The following is a 21,771-nucleotide window of genomic DNA, read 5'->3' on the forward strand; positions in this document are numbered from 1 at the left end:
GCTTTCATTTCTGCTTGTTGATGGAATGCAGGGTGGGTTCCTTAGGGTGGTGCTCTGTCTAGCTCTCTATAAACTGTCCACTGGAGTATCTCTTGTCCTCCACAGCAGTGCTGTGGCGATGTGAGCATGGCTGTGTGCAAGGACCAGCTGAATGCATCCACCCCCATCTTCTAGAAGGGGCTTCCCGGCAAACGTGTTTATTCAATATGGGCAAATGGTTTCTAAACATCATTCTCTACTTGAAAACAGAAACAGAGCTTGCTCTAGAGGACTGTGAATTCAAGGCTAGTATAGTTCACATAGTGAGACCTGTAATGAAGGAAGGGAGAGAGAGAGGAAGAGAGAGGAGGAGGCAGGGAGGGAGTCCTGTAATTAGAAGTAAAAAGGGTGTCAAAAATGAGATACAGAAGTCTGGGGGGATGGCTCAGTGGTTAAGAGCACTGGCTGCTCTTTTGGAGGACCTGGATTTGATTTTCAGCATCTATATGGTAACTCACAACTGTCTCTAACTCCTGTTTCAGGGGCTGTGACACCATCTTCTGGCCTCTGTGGGCACCAGGCACACATGTGGTACACAGACATATATGTAGGCAAAACATACATACATATAAAACGTGAATAAATATTTTTTAAAAGTGAGCTATAGTTCTGGGAAGATGTTCCAGTCAGTAGACTGTTTGCTACACATACATAAAGACCTGAGTCTGATCCCCAGATGCCCAGGAAAAATTCTTGCCATGGCTGTAAAGGTGGAGACAGGTGGACCCCTGGGGCTCTATTATAGTCAGCCAGGCTAGTCCACTTGGCAGACTCCAGGTCAAGTAGACCCTGTCTATGAAAAAGGTGGACTGTACCTGAGGGATGACACCTGAGGTTGACTTCTTCTGGTCTCCACGTGCATGGACCTTGACATGCACCTGCACTCACACAAACACAAGTGAGTTATAAAACTCATAGACTTGGGGGTGGAGAGATGATTCAGTGGCTAAGAGCAGAGAATTGACTTTAACCCCCAGCACCCACGTCACACCCCTGATCTTCCATCTTCTTCTGACCTCCCATGGTATACAGTCACACACACATAAGACAGACAAAGCATTAAAAAATGTCACGGTCCTAAAGAACCCATTCTGGGGCAGGGATGCAGCTTAGTAGGGAATGCTTGCCTAGCATGCATGAAGGCCTGGGTTTGAGTCTCAGCCTCTCAGAAACCAGGTGTGGTGGCGCATACCTGTAAGCCTAGTGTGGAGGCAAGGAGCTTAGAGTGTGTATCATCGAACTGTATAATTCCTCAGAATTATTTTGGCTCCCCTGGTCCCTTTGACTTTCCTTTTTCTAAGTTCAAACATCTCTGTTTGCTTGTTGGTTTATTTTGTAGTGCTGGGATAGACCCTGGAATGCTAGGCAAACATTGCCACTGAACTGCAGCCCTGGCCTTTGGATTTTTGAGACTGGTTTTGCTGTGTAGCTCAGGCTGGTCTCAGATTTGCAGTGTTCCTATCTGTGCCTCTCCAGTTCAATTTTTTTATTTATGTATTTATGTATGTATTTATTTATTTTTAACTTTCTTTTTTATTTATTCTTTATGTCTTCCATATCATGCATCTCCATCTCATTCATTTCTCTGTCCCTTCATAGTCACCCTCTGCCCTTGAAACCTCCCCCCCTCAAAATAAAATAAAATAAAATTTAAGAGAAAAAAAAGAAAAATCAATTTCATCATGGAAGCTGTAGTGTGATACAGTGAGTCACACAGTAAACCCTTTTATCCATTTATCTTTACATGTAAATGTTCATTGCAAAGAGCCATTGGTCTGGTTTCTGCCACGCTATCAATGCCGGGTCCTCACTGGGACTTCTCTTGGATATCCTGTTGTTGCCCTGTGTCATGGAGATCCTGCAGCTTTGGGTCTGCAGGACTGGCCCCTTCATGTGTTCCAGCAGATCACAGATGGGGTGGATGTTGGGGAGGGCCAACACATAACCCTGGTTCTGGGCGTGGGTAGTTGCAGGGTTGGTTGGCCCACCAGCTCTCCCTTGTCCTCACCACAAAGATGAGCTCTCCAGCACTGCCCTGGCTAGTTCACCCCTTGTAGTGATGAGCAATGGGTGGGGCCAGTTCCCCCACTTTCATGTCCTCAGGGTTGGTTCTCCCACACCTACATCTGCAGGGCCAGCTCCACTGTGTTGCCCAGGCATGAGGTAGGAGCCACTGATGAGGAGCAGGGACAGTTGTCCTATGGTGATATTGTGTCCCCTAATATATTGTGTATCCTAATACACTTATCTGGGGTCAGAGAACAGAACAGCCACTAGATATAGAGGCCAGAAAATGGTGGCACACACACCTTTAATCCCAGCATTCCGGAGGCAGAGATCCGTCTGGATCTCTGTGAGTTCAAAGCCATACTGGAAACAGCCAGGCATGGTGACACACACCTTTAATCCCAGGAAGTGATGGCAGGAAGCAGAAAGGTATATAAGGTGTGAGGACCAGGAACTAGAGCCTGGTTAAGCTTTTAGGCTTTTATCAGCAGTTCAGCTGAGATCCATTTGGGTGAGGACTCAGAGGCTTTCAGTCTGAGGAAACAGGATCAGCTGAGGAATTGCCAAGGTGAGGTTAGCTGTGGCCTGTTCTGTCTCTCTGATCTTTCAGTGTTCACCCCAATACCTGGCTCCAGGTTTGTTTTTATTAATAAGACCTTCTAACAATTCGTGCTATACTGTCCCTCTCTTAGGACCTCAGGGCCAGCTCTCCCACCTGCCTCAGGTGTTGGTGGGCTGGGTAGGGTGGAGTGGGGGAGGGCATCTCTCCCTGGCCCATGCTGCCACATGACAGGTGAGTAATGGGGGCAGCTCTCTGATGCTCACAACTTCAGAGCTGGCTCACCCATACCTCCATCAACAGGATTGGTTCTACTGTGCTGCCCAGGCAAGGTGCAGGGCCTGCCCTCCCAAGTGTTGCAGCTGGTGGGGGACAGGAGCAGCTCTCTCACCTGCCTCAAGTGTTGATGGGCAGTGGCAGTGTGTGTGTGTGTGTGTGTGTGTGTGTGTGTGTGTGTGTGTGTGTCTATTTTTTAATTGATACATAAAAATAAAAAAAAATTGAGGCTGAAGAGATAGCTCAGTGGATAAGAATGTTTTCTATGCAAACATGAGATTTTATTGAAATTTAAGACCCTCCCTTAAGAAACCAGAAATAGAGAATTGGGCATGATGTTGCTTGCCTGCAATCCCAGTGCTTGGGAGGTGGAGGCAGGAGGTCAGGAGTTCAAGGCCATCTTTGGCTATATAACAGGTTCAAGGCCAGCTTATACTGCAGGAATTGGCAAGGTAAGGTTAGCTGTGGCCTTGGCCTGTTCTGTCTCTCTGATCTTTCAGCGTTCACCCCAATACCTGGCTCCAGGTTTGTTTTTATTAATAAGACCTTCTAAAACAAGCAAGACAATAAAATTTCAGCAAACTAATTCCTAAAAGTCATATGAAAAGTAAAGCAGGTCTGTTGTGGGCCAGGGAGCATGCTCAACTGAGTTCAGTCCCTGGCATTGGGAAGTCTTAATGGTAATTGGACATTTCCTGTCCTGACTGCCTGGTCCCAAATAACTGATTCAGAGGATGAATAGGAATTATAAATGCTCGACCAATAGCTAAGGCTTATTACTAACTAGCTCTTACATGGGTTTAAGTTAACCCATATTCCTTATTTATGCTCTGTCACATCTCAGTACCTTTATTAGCATGGCACGTTCATCTCCTCCCTCTGCACCTTGCTAGCGACTCCTCTCTCCGCCCTTCTCCTTCCTATCTTCCTTAGTTTGGTCACCCCGCCTATACTTCCTGACAGGCCACTGACCGATCAGCATTTCATTAAACCAATTCGAGTGGCAAATCTTTACAGTGTACAAGAGGATTATTCCACAGCACTTAATAATCTCACAAATACTATAAGCAAAGGAGATATGTTGAACTTTAATACAAAACAACATTATGAAATCTATACATGTATCCAAACATTACACAATACCCTACACATATGTATAATTTGTGTGGGGAGGTGTTGCAGGCATGGCGCTGTGCAGATGCAGAGATGCATGTGCAGAGGCCAGAGAGGATTTTAGGTATCTTCCTCCATTGCTCTCAGCCTTGTTCTCTTGAGGCAGGGTCTCTCACTGAACCGGAAGCTTGCCATCTGGGGCTAGGCTAGCTGGCCAGTGCTCTCCCAGGATCCATCCTGGGAACCCCTGATGCTGGGGTTACAGGGCACACAGGGTACACAGGGTACCTCTACATGGGTGCTGGGGATTCAAACCTGGATTCTCATGTTTGCATAGCACTCAGCCATCTCCCCAGCCTCATTTTTTAATTTTTACGTATCAACTAAAAAATACATTGAACTGGAGAGGAATGGATAGGAACACTGCAAGTCTGAGACCAGCTTGAGCTACACAGCAAAACCCTGTCTCAAAAATCCAAAAGCCTGGGCTGCAGTTCCATGGCAACATTTGCCTAGCATTCCAGGGTCTATCCCAGCACTACAAAATAAACCAACAAGCAAATAGAGAAGTTTAAACCTAGAAAAAGAAAACTCAAAGGGACCAAAGGAACCAAAGTAATTTAATTATTTTTCTTCTTTCTTACCATACACATATAAGACTATAAACTGCCCTTTCAACTCTTCTTTAGTTGAAACCAGTTATTTTATGTGTCGTTTTCATTTTAATCAAATTAAAAATGTTCTAATTTCCAGTTAGGCTAGCCTAGACTGTGTGTGTGTGTGTGTGTGTGTGTGTGTGTGTGTGTGTGTGTGTGTGTGTAGTGAGTCCAGGCTAGTTTGGGATAGAGAGTGAGACCTTGTCCCAACAAAACAATTCTAACTTTGCATGATAATTCTCCTTTCACTCTGGGTTATTAGGATCTGTGTTAACTAATTTCTAGATAATTGGATATCTCCCAATTATTCTTCTGTTGTGCATTTCTACTTTAATTCAGCTCTAATGCAAGAGCATGCCTGGATGATATCTTTCTTTCATGACCAGAATATGCTCCATCTTTGTGACTGTCCCACATGTGCACTTGGGAAGATTATGTAGTCGCCTGTTGGAGGAGTGGCCTTGGAATGGTCAAGCAGATAAGTTGACTGATACGACTGACAGGTGCTGTAACAATGTTGCCTTTTCTGTCTGCTTGTCCTGAGAAATAATTACTGATGTCTCCAGTGGTCACCACTTTTTGGTTCTTAGTTTTTACTTCCCATATATATTTAAATTTATAAAGAAATTAGTAATTAATATCCAAAATATGTTGTCTAATATATTTATTTTTTATTTGAGAAAAGTATTGGTTTGCCAGTAAAATTAAGGAGGTACAGTGATCTCCCATGACCATCCTACCACAGTAGCTGAAAGGACTCCTTTTCACCACTCACGTCACTAAATGCAGTTGGTAAACATTGAAACACGCCATTCATCATCTGTAGTTCAAGTTGGGGTTCACTCTTAGTGGTTTATGTTCTGTGGGCGTGGCCAAGAGCACATTGACCTGTATCTGTAACTATCGTACTAAGTCTTCTCAATATCCTAAATCTGCTGTTCTTCCCTACCCATTCTTTACTCCGTGCTCTGTTGTGAGAGGCCTTGCTGTTTAGGATTGCTCTATCTTCTTGGAACATTGCAATCATTTGCCCAGGATGTTTGCTCTTCTTTATCTGATACTGTTCTTTGTTCCAAGATCTCCTTTTCAGATATTAATATAGTTCCTTTAACTTTCTTTTATGTTTACAAGGATGTGTTTTGCATTTGTTTCCTATACTATAACAAAATACCCGGAGTTGGGGGGCTTTATAAAGAAAAGCTATTTATCCTACCCACTAGACCATTGGGGCAGGGGAGAGAAAAGGTATTTGTTCAGCTCACAGTTTTGGAGGTTAAAAGTCTAAACACTGTTACACATTCTCTGATGAGGGCCCTTTTGTTCACATTACCTGGCCAGATGTGAGAAGGAGACAGAGAGGGTAGGCTTGCTCTTTTGTCACTATTGTCTCTCAAGAACTAACCAGGGTCCCATGAGAACTACATCATTTTGAAGGGAAGTACCCAAAATGACCTTGACCTAGATTATAGCTCTTACCATGGCTAGGATCCCCACACCGAACCCTTGGGAGATGCTGTATCCCAGACCATAGCGGTTTTCCCATTCTTTTCCCTTGCACTTACCTAGGTCTACACATTTACTTTTCAGGATCCAACCCCCAAACTCTGCCTTTTAATTGATGTGTTTAGACCATTCACATGCAGTGCAGCTATTGATACAGATGGCTTAAATGTACAACTCAGTTGTGTTTCTGTTTGTTACATCTATTCTTTCTTTCCCCTGAACATTTCCATCATTTTATTTTATCTCTATGATTCAGTCATTATTTATACTTATGAAAAAAAACTTTAATGTCATACTTGGCATGGTGGGGCACACCTTTAATCCCAGCACTTGGGAGACAGAGGCAGGATCTCTGTGAGTCTGAGGCCAGCCTGGGCTACAGAGTGAGTTCCAGGTCAGCCAGGGCTACATAGAGAGTCTGTCTCCCCAAACCAAACAAAGGAACTTTGGAATTTAGAGAACGTGTCTTCACTCTCGGAGGGTGCCGTGTGGGGCTCCTGTGCCGCTCACACTCTCGCTCACACTCTCTTCGTCTTGTCTTTACTTTCACATGAGCATTCCTGTGGCTTCTGCTTTGGTCAGTTACATTATAGAGCAAACAGACAGCATGAAAACTTCTGCCGGACCTTCTGTGATCCCAGTTTCTCTTTGTGCAGATCAAGGTTTCTTTCTGGGATTACCTCCCTTTACCTATGGACTTTCCTCTGACCTTGTAGATGCATTAGATAGGCCAAGAACAAATTTCCTAAGTTGTTGCTTTCCTCAGACATGATTTTACCTCTTTGTTCTTGAAGAGTACTTGGTATGCAACACTGGGTTGGCAAGGTTTTTCTTTTAGCACTTAAGGATGTAACTCTAACCAGGCATGGTGGCACACACTAATCCCAGCACTCAGGAGACACGGAGATCTCTGTGAATTTGAGGCTAGCTTGGTCTGCATAATGAGTCTCAAGCCAGCCAAGGCTACATAGTTAGACCCCCGTCTTAAAACAAACAAAATCTAGAAAATAATCGCCCCAGCTCCAAAACAAAGATCTAACTACATTGTTTACTATTTTGCATTGTTTCTACTAGAACCCCTTGTAACACTTACTTTTGTTGTTTACATTCGCTTTTCCTGTCAGCTTTCCACATTCCTTTTTGTTTGCTGTTCTCAGTATTTTCAATATAGTGTATGTAGGTGCAAGAAGTATGGGAGGTTTTAAAAAACATACAGGGAGGGGCTGGACAGATGGCCAGGGTTTCAGAGCACTCGCTACTCTTCCAGAGGACCTGAGTTAAGTATTCCCACTTTGGGTGGCTCAGAGCCACCTGTAAGTCCAGCTCCAGGGGATCTTATTTTCTCTTGTGGCACCCATGGATGGGCACACACACACACACACACACACACACACACACACACACACACAGAGAGAGAGAGAGAGAGAGAGAGAGAGAGAGAGAGAGAGAGAGAGAGAGAGAGAGAGAGAGAATCTTCTGACCTCCTTGGTGTAGCAGGAATCTTAAATGGTCTTATTAATAAAATCAAACCTGGTGCCAGTGAATGCTGGAAGATCAGAGAAGCAGAACAAGCCATAGCCACATCACCTCGCCAATTCCTCAGCTGATCCTGTTTCCCCAGACTGGATGCCTCTAAGCTGAACTGTGCTGCTCAAAAGCCTAAAAGCTTAACCAGCTCTAATTCTTGGTTTTCATGCCTTATATACCTTTCTGCTTTCTGCCATACTTCCTGGGATTAAAGGCTCACTTCCTGGGATTAAAGGCATCAGTCACCATGCCTGGCTGTTTCCAGTGTGGCTTTAAACTCACAGAGATCCATCTGTGTGTTTATGTTAGGATTAAAGGTGTGAGTGCCACCATTTTCTGGCCTCTATATCTAGTGGCTGTTCTGTTCTCTGACCCCAGATAAGTTTATTAGGGTGCACAATATCTTGGGGAACACAATATCACCACACCTTGGATCTGTGTTTTAGTGGCTTTCATTATAAGTATAATATTCTTAGCCTTTAATGACTTACGTTTCCCATCCTTCCCATTCTGTCTCACCTCCAATGCTCCCGGTTTCATATGTGTTTACTTGATATTGTTACTGGAGATCTTGGGTGCTCTGTTTGTTCTTGGCCTTTCTGCTCATTGTTTTGGATGATTTCTATGGACCAACCCAGTCTTTAAGGATGCAGACTCCTTTCTCATCTGAGTTGTGTCTACTGCTGTCTAGAGAAGCTGTCTAGAGACTTTCTTCATCTCTGTTACTTTGTTGTTTTCTTTCTAGCATTCCCTTGGGCACCTTCTCTTGGCTTCTGATTCTCTGCTGAAATAACACAAATGAATTTGGAATTTTCATTAATGCCTTTAGCATATTAATCATAATTATTTATAATTACTGTCAGATCACCCCATGTCTGAGCCATATCTGAGTCTTCTGATGATCACTTTGTTTTCTGGGTATCTGATCTTTCTTGCCTTTTTGTTTGCCTTGTAACTTTAAAATCTAGCCATCTCCAGCAGGACAGTAGATGCTGCTGTAAACAGTTTTTAACATCTGGCATGGGTACACCTTTCCTTCTACTTTCACTGGGGATTTGAGTTAATCTGGCTCGAAGTTGCATGAACTTTAAGGTTTGGAGTTGCTATGGTTACCCTAAGTGCACTAAAGGTTTCCAGTTCTGTCAGTAATACCATGTGTTTGAGATGAGGACTAGTTGGCCAGAGGCTTCTTCCTGTGTGATCTACTCCATGTCTGCTCCACCCTCAGCTCTTCTCTTTGCGTGTCGTTCATGAAGCTCTGGTTCCATGCTCTCCTCCCCAAAGTGCCTGTCTCTTACTTGTGGCTTAAGACCGTTGGGGAAGATTCTGGCCATCATCCTGGGTATCGTGTCCCTGGGGTTTGGTGGCCTCAGCAGGGCACCTGGCTCTCCCTGGGGTGGGCAGTATCAGTTCTCATGCCCCCTCCAGGAATAAGGGTTTTCATTCAGTAATGAGAATTTCAGGGCTCCTGCTTTCAGACTCGTCAGTGAGACAAAAACATTCATATCACATTCCAAGGGATCCTTGATGTCACAGACCTCAGTTCTGCTTCTTTCCCTGTTTTTCCTGTGGATGTTCATACCTTGAGAAGCTGATAACTGCGGAGAGCTGTCATAAGTAGATTAGGAAGTCATTCTGCACTGCAGGATTTTCTGTCATTCTGTCCTGTGGCCCAGAGTAACTAACTTGTGTGTTTGTCCTCAGCACCAAAAGCTATCAAGGTAGAGTAGAATGTTTCAGCTACTGATGGAGGTCTTGTCCTTACAAGGGCAGTTGCTTTTGATTGGTCCTGCCTGTGAGCTTGCTTCCTAGAGATCTTGAGCTAAAAATATCTGCTCAAAGTGAATGCATTGTGAGTCACATTAACTATATCTAATAAGCTATAGTTGTTTTATTGTTTGTTTGTTTCTTCCTCTTTGGGGGCCCCAGCTACCAAATAAATACATGGAGACTTATTCTTACTTATGAAAGCCTGGCCTTAGCTTGGCTTATTTCTAGTCAGCTTTTCTAACTTACAGTATCCTGTTTCTTCTCTTTAACTACATTTTGCCTCTGGGCTTTTTAACATTCTTTCTTTGCTGTGGGATGTTCTGTATGGCAAATGTGTTGCTCTGATTGGTTGGTAAATAAAACACTGATTGGCCAGTAGTCAGGCAGGAGGAAGTGTGGGTGGGACAAGGAGGAGAATAAAGCTGGGAAGTGGAAGGCTGAGTCAGAGACACTGCCAGCCACCACGATGACAAACAGCATGTGAAGATGCCGGTAAGCCACGAGCCACGTGGCAAGGTATAGATTTATAGAAATGGATTAATTTAAGCTGTAAGAACAGTTAGCAAGAAGCCTGGTACGGCCATACAGTTTGTAAGCAATATAAGTCTCTGTGTTTACTTGGTTGGGTCTGAGCGGCTGTGGGACTGGCAGGTGAAAGAGATTTGTGCTGACTGTGGGCCAGGCAGGAAAACTCTAGCTACATTTCTTTCTTTCTTTCTTTCTTTCTTTCTTTCTTTCTTTCTTTCTTTCTTTCTTTCTTTCTCTTTCTTTCTTTCTTTCTTTCTTTCTTTCTTTCTCTCTCTCTCTCTCTCTCTCTCTCTCTCTCTCTCTTTCTTCCTTTCTTCCTTTCTTTCTTCTGGCTGGGTGGCTAGGTGGCTGGCTGAGTGGCTGGGTGGCTGGCCCCTAGTGTCCTGCTTTCCTCCTTTTCTCACCCCTTGCACCTCTTCCCTAGATTTTTCCTCCTATTCTCTCTGCCTGCCAGCCCCACCTATTTCTCTCTCCTGCCTAGCTATTGGCTGTTCATCTCTTTATTAGACCAATCAGGTGTTTTAGGCAGGCAAAGTAACACAGCTTTACAGAATTAAATAAATACAGCACATCTTTGCATCATTAAACAAATATTCCACATCATAAACAAATGTAACACATCTTAAACTAATATTCTACAACAGTAAGCCATCTCTAAGTTGTACAATGTATATACAATATACAATGACAATGACTACTACTTTATCTTTTTTTTTTTTGTAACAAGATCTGGTTGCATTGTCCAGGCTGCAGTAGCTGTTCATAGGCATCTTCCCACTACTGATCTGAATGTAGAGACCCATGGTCCCCCACTCCTGAGAGGTCACCATAAGGATGCCCAACATAGTGTGAACATAAATCAACATAGATCAACATAGCACACCATAGGCCCCGACCTTGGGCTCAGTGGATTCTCCTGCCTCAGCCTTTCTCCTCTCTGCAGGACCCAGCTGAATGCAGTCATTTTAAGCCAGGGTTTCCAGTAGAATCATTTTCTGGTCTTGCAGTGGACTGGCTAGGGGAACAAGACACCTCTCATTCATTCTTTAGCCTTGCACTTTTTTGAAAGAAGAGGGGTTACTCTTCATTAAGGGAAGTCCCCCGTTGTGAGTAGACAACAGAGAACCTGACGTTGTCGGCACCTAGGCGCTCATCTCTCGGCCCTTTGTCATTTAAGACCGAGACTCATGACTTCACAAGTTTTATTTTTCTGTAGTATTATTCATCAAGAAGGGTTGTAACTTTGTTCATATGAAGCATTGACGAATCGTATTCCTACTGGTGGGCAAGTGTTCTCTGTAGTTCTCCTTCCTGGGCAAGTTTTAATTTGATGATAGTTCCTGCTACAGAAACTCTGTAGATCTCCACTTGGAACTCTTCCTTTCTTAGACTGAAAGTTTAGGCATAGATTTTTTTTTTAAAGTGTGTGTGTGTGTGTGTGTGTGTGTGTGTGTGTGTCTGTGTGTAAAAGCGAGATGACAACCTGAGGCGGCATCATCAGAAACACCATCCACCTCCTTTGAGAATTGCCCCTCATTGGCCTGCAGCTTACTAGGCAAGACAGGTTGTCCAGTGAACCCTGGGATCCTCTTCCCATCTCCAGTGCTGGGATTTCAAGTACATGCCACCGTGTTCCCCAGTCTTACATGTATTTGAGGGATTAAATTCAGGTTCTCATGTTTGCAAGACAAAAGTGTTTTACCAACTGAGCCATCTCCCAAGCCCTGGTATAGAATTTTAATTTATATATATACATACATATATATATACATACATACATACATACATACATACATATATATATATGTAGTGGGTAGCCATTCCAGCTTTGATCTGGAAGTTCCAACCCCCATTGAGACTTCAGCATTAAGACTTCGGGAACTGTCACGCCTACAAGGCGAGGCCAAGGGAGGTGCCTGGAGACCCGAGATCGGGATGGGCCAGGGCTCTCTGTCTGTTCCGGGACCCTGGACGGTAGAGGTGGGCCAAGCAGAGCTCCAGAGAACACTGCTGGATTGCTATACACCTTCCCCAGACTCCACGACCTACCTATCCCTTAATTTGTAAGTTACGCCATTAAATAAATCTCCTTTTAACTACGTGGAGTGGCCTTAATAATTTCACCTATATATACTACCTTTTTAAAAAAAATATATATTACCTTTTTTTTAAAAAAACAAATGCTTATCTCTCGGTTCTTCCCTATCTGAATATTGGCCTGCCATTTTTCACTCTTATGAATGCTTTCCAATATCTTAGTAGAGGATTATTTAAAAAACAAAACAAAACAACAACAACATCAACAAAAGTCTCACTTTGTAGCCCAGGCTGGCCTTGAACTTATAAACTTCTTGACTCTGCCTTCTATGACGTATTAGGGTTACAAGTGTGCACCACAACCATGCCCAGCCTCAAAAGGATTAACTTTTTTACATTTTTTTTCAGTTCTTAGCAAAAGCACTTGTCTAAAACAACATACTCTGCCATTTCCCAAAGCTCAACTGTATCTAGGAGCAGTTTTTTGTTTTTAAAGATTTTATTTTTAAATTATGTATCTGTGTGTGTATGTGCACATGAGTGCTGTGACCATGAAAGCCAGAAGAGCTTTACATACCCATGGAGCTGGAGTTAGGTGTTTGTGAGCTGCCCAAACCACTGAGCCACCTCTCCAGCCCCATAGGACAGCTTTTGGTGTATCTACTGTTGTGTACGGTGCTAGCTAGCCCCTGGTGGTGAGCCAGGACTGTTGGAGGCACCCTGTGTTGCTCTGTTGTCGGCCTGTGTTGTTTTCTCCTGGGAATTCTGCTTCGTCTGTGATGCTGTGCGTCTTCTGACTTCACCAGGAGCACATTGTTATCCGTGGTTGTTGGCATCACAGCTGGCCAGCGGGTAAGTGGCCGTCTGGATTGGCACCGTAGCCTGGTTTTGCTCACTTCAGTCACAGCGTGTGGTGCCTGCCCTGTTTTAGGTCAGGTGCCTCTGTGTCTGTCATCTCTCTAGAACATGTTTCTTGGCAAGCACCCGTATCTTCTTGTTCCCCTAGCCGAGGTCCCTCCAGAGGTCCACTCCTTAGCAAGGGTACCTCGACTACTCATGCTGCTGCCGAGGTTGCTGTCCTCTTTCAGACATCCACCTTCCCAAAGTCTCACAGATGCACCCACTTTATCCACTGCCACCACCAGGATTCCATGCTCTCCTAGACGGGAGAGGGACCGCTACACTCAGACTCTGAACAGAATCACCTTACGTCAGAAATCATACAGGCTAAAAGCTCAGACCTTCAAGCTGGGGTGAACAGGACTGTGCTTTAAACACAGGGGGCCAGGCTTGGCTGGTGAAGGCAGGAATAGGTCTCCTGTTTCTTCTTCCAGCCCCTTTACACAGTGTTAGAGCACACTAGATGAGTGACATCATCAAACCTAAGGGCATTGACTGAGAGCAACAGATTCAGTCCCACAAGTTTTCATTACTAATCAATGAAAATGTTTCTTGAGTGTCTACCGGACTTAGCTCGGGCCCTTTGTCAGTACAGTGGACATAAAGACACTGCTCTGTTAACTTCGTAGCACTGGCTATAGGTCGAAATGAGGAGAGATGGTTCAGCAGTTAGGAGCTCTGGCTGTGCAAGCCTGAGAACCAAATTGTAGGTCCTAGCACCCATGTGAAAATAGCATGGCCTGCGCATACCTGTAACTCCAGCATTGACGGGGGTGAGGAGTAGGGGGTGGAGGGTGCTGGAGTGGAGGGGTAGTCAGAAGGTTCAGCAAGAGACCCTCCCTCCTAGGAATAGGTGGAGAGTGATAGAGGAGGACATCAAACACTCTCCTCTGGCTTCTGTGTGTTCACACAGGCACACACGTCACACACATACCCCTTCCACACATACCCCCACACATATACCTCACACACATGCACACACATACATCTCATCTCATACACATGCATGCATACACACACATACTTCACACACACATACATACACATATGCGCCTCACTCACACATACACACACATATACACAAATAGAGGTGGGAAGAGAAGTAAAGAAGAACTTTAATGCAAAAATAACTACAAATACAAATTCTTCATTTTCACTATGTCCCTTTGTCCCAGGGAAAGGACCTAAGACCCAGGGCCTGCTAATCATTCATTCATTCATTCATTCATTCTCATAGTGCCCATGCCAGGCACTGTACTGGGTGTATTCTTGAAGATGGAACTACAACAAAGACAAACAAAAAATTGAAACCTAATCTACATTCTTGAAAATTTTTATAGGACTGATATTTTCTTATAAACATCTCAGTGAAGATGGGTAGCATTCTGCTAATAAATATACATACACATAATATGAATTTTGAGGGGGGTTGGTTTCCTGAGATGGGGGCCTTGAACTCACGATCCCCCTGCTTCAGTGGCCTGAGTTCTGTGATTGAAGGCTTGCCCCACCATACCCAGCTTGTCTACTAATGTTTTTGGTGTCAGAAGTTGAACTCAGAACCTCTGTTTATGCTAGCCAAGTGCTCTGCTATTTGACTGTACCCTAAACAAACCCACATATGCACTTATATTAAGGATCCCCCTTTCCACTCTGCTGTTGGCTTTCTTGATGGGAGATAAAACATCAGGACTGTGGATCAACAGAGGCATGTGTCAGTCACAAGGTGATACTGTCCCTGTGTTCTCACAGGCAGTCAACACAGACTCCAGAAGTGGGTGCGGTTTCCCCGACATCAAGTAAATTGTGAATTCCACAGCAGCAGACACTGGCTGGGGGCTGTAAGTCAGATCTGCAAAGATCTGTTTACCTGCCAGGGGACAGAGTCTGATCAATCTTGTGGACGGTGGACACACCCCCTTCGGCTGCTCCCCCACTCCTACACTTTTTCCAGAAGTTCCTGCTTTCTTTACACTTCTGTTTGTTTTTGAGACAAGGTGTTGTTCCTGGAACTATGTAGACCAGGCGGGATTCCTACACAATATCCTCCTGCCCCTTGGTGCTGTGATTTACAGGTGTGGACCATGCCTGATTTCTCTCCACACTTCTTCCTATGAATCAGGGTCTCCACAGTCCAATGACTGCCTTTGATTAGTTTGTTCCATACTGGTTTATTGGAAAGCGCATGACAAAGGCTGAGGATGAAGAGATGTATGGGCGGAGGTGTGGGGGAAGGGACTGAAGCTTCCAGACCCTTCCTGGGCTTACACCCTCCCCAGTTTCCCACCTGTCTAGAGGTGCAGAAGGTCATCTGAACCCTGTCCTTTGGGTTGTTGGGGAGACTTCACTGAGTAAGTGTGGTTGAAGCAAGGACGACAGTGTTGAAATGTGGTTGGATAAAAAGGGTCTGATGTCGCAGCAGCAGCTTGGGTGGGTACCAGTCAGACTCTGGGGCTTCAGTAGGCTGCTCAGCTGCTCTATGCGGCATTCCTTCCTCTAGGGCATGGGCAAGACTCTTCTGGAATGAGGAGTATTTACTATCTGTCAGGAGAGGGTAGAGGATTTTTTTATGGGCAGCTAAAGGCAGGAGAACATTAAGTCTCTATGGCAGCCTTGGGGAAGGAACTGTGGATCAATAACCATGGGAGGAAACCAGTACACGTGTCTTAATATCACACATAGCTATGCTCGAGACTCTCAGTTTTGTGTGGCCTTGTGAGGCAGGCCGTCACTGGGTCCCTGCCTTACCTTCTTGCTACTTTCTTTCGTTATTTATTTATTTATTTTTTGGTTTTTCGAGACAGGGTTTCTCTGTGTAGCTTTGCGCCTTTCCTGGAACTCACTCTGTAGACCAGGCTGGCCTCGAACTCACAGAGATCCGCCTGGCTCTGTCTCCCAAGTGCTGGAATTAAAGGCATGCACCACCACCGCCCAGCCCCTCTTGCTACTTACAAGGAAACATCATGGCTTTGGTGAGCTCCCATTTAAGACCCTGGTCCAATGACTGTCTCTCTGCCCTACAGGCATACACCATATGAAGCTTGATTAGTTGTTTTTTTTCTTTTTTTGGAGACTAAGAAAGAAGGATGGTGATGCCAGCCATTCATGTTGACATAGACTAGCATTGGTTGGAGTGACTGTATTTGTATTAGATATTTTTAATCTTATTTTGTTATGTTTTAAAACAAGTCTCACATAGCCCAGGCTGGTATCAAACTCCTGATACATTTGTCTCTAGCTCCCAAGAGCTGGGATTATGGGTGTTTACCCCCATGCCTGGCTTGCAGTAGAAGTCTTGACCCACCAAAACCACCAAATAAGGCCATTAAAGAGAAATCAGTGTGGTTTCATTTTTTTCCCAAAAAGAAAACAAAATTTTAAAGAATGAAACAAGTGTTCAATATGTAACAGGCAGAATTAGGACTCTCTCTTTACAAAGGTGAATGAGGGATGTGGTACATATATACTCTCAGCATTTGGGAGGTAGAGGCAAGGGGATGTCCAAAACTTTAAGGCTGGTTTGGTCTACATATCCAATTCCAGGTCAGCCAGGGCTGTCTAGCTAGATTCTATCCCAAACAAAATAACACTAACAAATGGGCTGGGGATGTAGAGCTTCTCTAGACTGCAGAGGGCCGAGCGCCACACAGCATCAGGTATGCTGGTGCATGCCTCTAACCTCAGCAACTGGGGGGTGGAAGCTACACAGTGGGGCCACCCGGGACACAGGAGGTGTTGTCTCGGATAAAGTGGGGTGTGTGCTCTCTTTGGTGGCATAGGTGAGGATGACAGATCGAGTGGAGAATAAAGGAATGAGGAGAGAAACAAGCATGGCATCTGATTGTCAACATTAAATAAACATGGTGTGGCTATAAATGGATTTTTAACTTAATGCAAATAATAAAGTGTCTTCTTTAAAATGTAGCAGCCGGGTGTGGTGGCACAGCCCTGCAATCCCAGCACTCCGGAGGCAGAGATGGGGTTTGCCTGGGCTACAGAATAAGATCCTGGTCTACTGTGGTTGGGCAGCTTTTTTTTTTTTTTTTTTTTTTTTTAACCAACTTGTAGCCAGGTGTCACAGCTCATACATGTAATCCTAACATTTGGGAGGTGGAAGGTGGAGACAGGAGGATCAGGAGTTAATGGTCATCCTCAGCTACATGGTAAGGTCAAGGCTAGCCTGAGCCACATGAGATCCTGTGTGAACACACACACACTCCCCAAACAAAAACCACCCTACAAAAACAAAAGAAGTCTTAGTAGTGTGTATTTCAAAATGTTACCTCTCTTGAAGGTCCAGCAACACAATGGTTTAGCCCATGGCACTTAGGCAAATGTCACCTCTCCCTCCTGAGAAATACTAGAGATGCCATAAACCAATAGCATAAATAGAGATGTGAGTGAACTGTTTTTATTGTATTCTTTTTTTCATGTCAAGCATTTAAATTCTAAATAAATGGTTTCATAAAAGACACAAAAATATTCCTGGAACGAGGATGGGAATAGATGCTTGGAGGAACAGCACTGTGCCACCCTTGCCTCTGAGGTTCTGTGACATCACCCGAGGCAAGATTGCTTTTTTTTTTAAAGCAGCCAGCATTAATCTCTATAAGCAGAACACCTAAGCTCCAGGAACTGACCGCTCGGTACACTGTGCCCTGCTGCTCCCCGCCGACTGCCCAGTATGCTGTGCCCTGCTGTTTGCCTTGGGAAGGTCTCTGGGTGTAATTTGTTTTGGATCATTATGGGGACCTCCAGGCTAGCAGAGTGAGCACATGTAATATACTTAAACAAAACAAAATAAAAACTTACATTTGATTTTCAGGGGGAATTGAGCCCCATTTGTTTGGCTGAGATGTTGAGGGTTGAAAATGAAGTCCAACAGTACATCACTTCTGGAGTGGGGAAACCCTTCTTCCCCTTCGTTCCTCTCCTCCTTCTCCCCTCTCTTTCCCTGTCCACGTCTTCAGGAGTGTGGACACAGTCACCTACCAACTGATCGTTTTTAAGGATTGTGCTCGTGGGGAGAACACTGAAGAGAAAGAAATGCGAACATCAAGGCTGCCACACATTCTGCATCCCGCTCTCATCTCCAGCCCTGTAGTGACTCTGCCTGTCTCTGTCTGCTTCCCTCCCTGGCCTTCCTGAGGTGTCGTTAAAACCAGCTCCGAGAACCATGTTGTGAGCAACGTACCTTAAATGCTGCAGCCTTCTGGGTTTTCTTGGAAAGCACATTGACACTTTCGTCCAGATATCTTACATGAGTCACGGGATGCACTTTACCTTGTGTGGAGTGACTGGGTGGGGCAGGGCAGGGTGGGGGTCATTAAAAAAAAACAAAAAACCTCAACAAAATTTCATCTGTGTCCTTCATGGCAGCCATCTGTGGGAATGTGTGTCCTGTGGCCAGTGGCAAGACTTGACAAGCAGGCACTTACTTACCTTGTGCTCAACTCTCTCTGGGAATCGTCCAGTGAGCTGACCTACCGTGACTGTGCAGATTCTCCAAAGTACAGTCCTGATCCGTTTTCAATAACCCAGCTAGCTTTTACTACAGATGAGACACTGACATTTGCCTGTGATTTACTTTTTTTTTTTTTTTGGTTTTTCGAGAAGGGTTTCTCTGTGTAGTTTTGGCGCCTTTCCTGGAACTCACTCTGTAGCCCAGGCTGGCCTTGAACTCACGAATGCTAGGATTAAAGGCGTGCGCCACCACTACCTGGCTGTGATTTACTTTTTAAAACATTGTAATTAAAAATGTCCTGCCCAGTTTCTTCAGTTTGAGAAGGGAAGGAAAAGTCAGTGTTGAAGTTCAGCCTCCCCTGTTAGCTGCAGCTACTGCCTGGACCTGGAAGCTAGAAAGAGTTGGGTGTGGCTCTGCTGTCAGGCCCTAGGTTTGATCCCCCAACACCGAGTAAAGCATGCATGGTGGCTTATGCCTGGGATCCCAGAGAGGTAGAAACAAGAAGGTCAGGAGTTCCAAGTCAGCCTTGGTTATGTAATGAGTGGGAGGCTAGCCTGGGCTACGGGACTCTGCCTCAAACTAAGGGAGGAAGCTGATTTTGACAACCATTAAGAGTTGTGCGAGGGAAGTTTTGTCATCATTTACTTCCCAAGTGTTCACCGTTTAGTTTTTGCTTGCCTAAATCTAGGCATGCCTGTGATGTTGGTGGTGTATGGCCATATTATTTGTGAGATGTGGCACTCCTACTCCCTCAAAACAAATAAACCCAAACAAACAAACAACGGTGTACGTCAGCTCTGTAGGGAGGCGTGGTCAGAGTTTAATTAGACAGAGGCAGGCTGATTGCCTGCAGTAGTGATGGCAGGCACTGGAAATACTTCATACCTGATAGCTTTGTATAGAAATAGGCCCAAGGCAGATGGACTGGGGAAGCAGGAGGGTGTGGATGAGAGATCCAGGGCATGTCCACATTCCTCTGCCATAGCTGTGTGTACCATCTTTGTAGCCTGTAGTGGTAAGTTTCTCCGGTCCGCCCAGCCCCGCGACTGGCAGCCACTTATAAAATAATCACTCAGAGGCTTATATTAATTATGAACTGGATGGTCTATGGCTCAAGCTTCTTGCTAGTTAGCTCTTATAACTTAACCCACAGCAGTATCCCTTCAGGGAAAGGATTGCAGCCCTTGGGGTCTGAGATTCTGATTAAAAGGACCCACCCCCTTTTATAGACCTGGGCTACCTTAGTGGATAACAAGGAACCGAGCCTAGCGCGTGACATGGACTGAAGCCTGAGGTCTGTGGCTCCATCCACCGCATACAACTGGGTTACGACAGCAAGAGCAACCAAATTTCAAGCCAACAGGCCACTGGAAACCCTTACATAATTGTAGAAGGTTTGGGTTTCCTGTGGTTCAAGTTTTCTTGCCTCTGTCATGATCAAACAATCTGGAGAAAGGCATAGAATTTCAGAGGAGAATCTGCAGGGCGGTGCACAATGAGTCCATTCTTTCCCGGCTCATACAAGCTCTGCGTCGGTCTTCACCTCTGGCTTGACTACAAGGCTCCATTTAAACTGAACCCCCCTCACAGACTTAACTGATCCAGGAGTGACTCAATAGAACAGCCAGCTACTGTAGCTCTCTTTCCCGTTTTGATAAGGGGACAGAACACAATGGGCTTTACAGTTCTTAAATGACTCCATTCTTTGCTTCTGTGTATGAGATGTGATGCTAATGTGATTTTTCCTTCTTAATAAAATTTTCTGTGGCCTGATTATACTCTTAAAAAGTTTAAACAAGTACAGTGTGGACCCCTTCCCATTTGGATAAAATTAAAAAAAAATTTTTTTTTCAAAATTTTATTTTATGTGTATGGGCATTTTGCCTGTGTTGTTTCTGTGTACCATGTGTGTGCCTGATGCCCACAGAAGCCAGAAGAGGGCATTGAACCCCAGAACTGGAGTTACAGGTGGTTGTGAGCCACCATGTGGGTGCTGGGAACCGAACCTAGGTCCTCTGCAAGAGCAAGAAATGCTGTCCACCTTTGAGCCATCTCTCCAGCCCCCGGCTTTGTTTATCCATTTATCTATCTATTATTTATTTGTTATATATTCTTTTGAGACACAGTGTAGCCCTGTCCAGTCTCAAACTGTCTGTGCAGCAGCAGGTGGCCTTGACCTTCTTGGCTTTCCTGCCTCCACTTCCCTAATGATGGGGTCCTAGGCTGGCTGACAGTTTTTATTTGTGAGGAGTAGACTCTGAGTTCATATAGTTGGGCTCTTGACTTTCTTTCCATTACCTTAAATGTTACACAAATGTCGTGTTCCAGTGAAACTGGCTAGTGATTAGAGCCATTGAAGAGACCAAAGTGCATTGTGATTGTGTTGATTACTGAGTCGCTAGGATAGTGGTTCTCAACCTGTGGGTCATGACCCCACAGGGGTTTGCATATCAGATATCCTGCCTATAGATATTTACATTACGATTCATAACAGTAGCAAAATTACATTTATGAAGTAGCAACAAAATAATGTTATGGTTGGGGGTCACCCCATGAAGAACTGTATTAAAGGGTCCCAGCGTTAGAAAGGTTGAGAACCACTGAGCTAGGAGATGGGGGATCCTGACATGGGAAGAATGCCAAGTGTGGGATGTACCCATTCTTTTTAAGTAGTGACCATGCACTTTGGATCTGGACTTCAGAATGGTCATTCTGAGCTTAAGGAATCACCAGGATGCTTGTGAAAAATGCAGGTACCTCAGTCCCGCCTGTATTAGGTCTGGGATGGGGGCCTGAGATTTTGTAGTTAAGGAGCGCTTACTTGATTCTAATCCTTGGCTTCTGGGCCATTGTGTAAAGAAAGTGAGTGTCATGAAGGTTGTGTTGTGTGTGTGTGTGTGTGTGTGTGTGTGTGTGTGTGTGTGTCTTGCCTCTCAGGTGAGCAGGGACCCACTTTGCTAAGAATAATCCTCAGTGTGATCCCCATAGGTGCAGAAGGGCACTTCCTCACACATGACTTCCATCCAGAGCAGAATGTCTATCTCAACCCCAGGTTCCCAGGAACACCCCTTACCTGTGGCCAGCCTGGGCTGTTTGAGATTGCCATCTCAGTCCCACCTAGCCCTGTAATTAGAATTTCAGAGTGTTTGTTATCAGCAGTAATTAATCCAAATTCACTCCCCTATCTTTTCTATCCCATTGCCCACCCCATTTAGTACTTTGCAATTGTTAAAAACAAAGGTCTTTTTCAAAAGGACTCCCAATTAGAATTGGGTCCTGGAGCGCCTCTGGGGAGTTACAGGTGCAAAGTTTGTTCATTGTAGGAGGATGAGATTTTCTCTTGAAGATCCTAGGTGTGATGGTCGGGGCAGATAGGGGAAAGTATGTGGTGC

At 44.8% G+C, this 21,771-nt stretch overlaps 1 protein-coding gene across 1 annotated transcript in view; it reads left to right on the plus strand.

Moving 5' to 3' along the window:
- Positions 1–21,771, plus strand: part of Cryl1 (crystallin lambda 1) — a 119,450-nt gene that overhangs the window by 61,481 nt on the left and 36,198 nt on the right. The gene's annotated exons all lie outside the window — the stretch shown is intronic.

The sequence above is a fragment of the Peromyscus eremicus genome, chromosome 9, assembly GCF_949786415.1.
Source record: "Peromyscus eremicus chromosome 9, PerEre_H2_v1, whole genome shotgun sequence".
Taxonomy (NCBI): Eukaryota; Metazoa; Chordata; class Mammalia; order Rodentia; family Cricetidae; genus Peromyscus; species Peromyscus eremicus.